We start from the raw sequence: 812 nt of genomic DNA, 5'->3' as shown, positions 1-812 counted from the left end.
TCTAATGGTAACCCCTCAGATTAAAGCAGCGCAGCCTGGTTAACTCTGAATGGAAAAAAAACCAAGTAGGGTTTCTTTGATGGGGATGGATTTTTGCAACCCTTTGACCGGCTAATTTTACATGTCACATCTGCCCGAAGCTTCAGTCAGACTGTAGTCGCTGATGTCCAGGCTATTTTTATACACTTTCCAGACTCAAACTGTGGCCTTTAAAGAGAGCATGACATATGCCACCAGGGGCTTGGAAATAGGCACTGTATAATTCTGCAACCTTGGCCGAATTACAGGCGTAATCCTGTGTTCTGCTATAAAAGGGTATGATGTGAATGGTGTGGATTCTTATGCAGACTTAGAATTAAATACCTGTGACTCAGATGCCCCTCCCCTAATGGCCCTTTGGATCAAAGGAAAATATAACATCTGGGCTCGTCCGGGATTTGAACCCGGGACCTCTCGCACCCTAAGCGAGAATCATACCCCTAGACCAACGAGCCAGCTGCCAACAGACCTGCAAACATTGCTTTTGCAGATGTTTCCATAACAGCTGTTCCAGTGGTTGCCACATCAGCAGAGCTCTGCAGAGGAGTCCCAGACACCGGAGCCCCGCCCTTGTGGATCCAGAGGGTCTCTCCTCTGCTCTGCTCTGCTCCTGAGCAGTGATGGGGACGACAGAGGTTGCCAGTAGCGTGATGCCACTATACCGCTCATCTGAGCTGTACAGGGGAGCTCTCCTACAATGGCTTTCACTTATTAATGCACAGACTGCCCCAATGAATACAGAGACTGGTCTCTAGCGATAGACTATTTATAAA

The 812-nt window shown here is 48.2% G+C and overlaps 1 non-coding gene across 1 annotated transcript; it reads right to left on the bottom strand.

Moving 5' to 3' along the window:
- Positions 1-422: 422 nt before the first annotated feature.
- TRNAP-AGG (transfer RNA proline (anticodon AGG)) lies at positions 423-494 on the bottom strand. Its single transcript has one exon. It is a non-coding gene; the product is annotated as a tRNA-Pro (tRNA).
- Between the last annotated feature and the right edge of the window lie 318 nt (positions 495-812).

The sequence above is a fragment of the Ambystoma mexicanum genome, chromosome 8 (assembly GCF_040938575.1).
Source record: "Ambystoma mexicanum isolate Mex_15411 chromosome 8, UKY_AmexF1_1, whole genome shotgun sequence".
Classification (NCBI taxonomy): domain Eukaryota; kingdom Metazoa; phylum Chordata; class Amphibia; order Caudata; family Ambystomatidae; genus Ambystoma; species Ambystoma mexicanum.
Note: the sequence above shows the minus strand (reverse complement) of the source record. Positions and strands in the feature narration are given on the sequence as shown.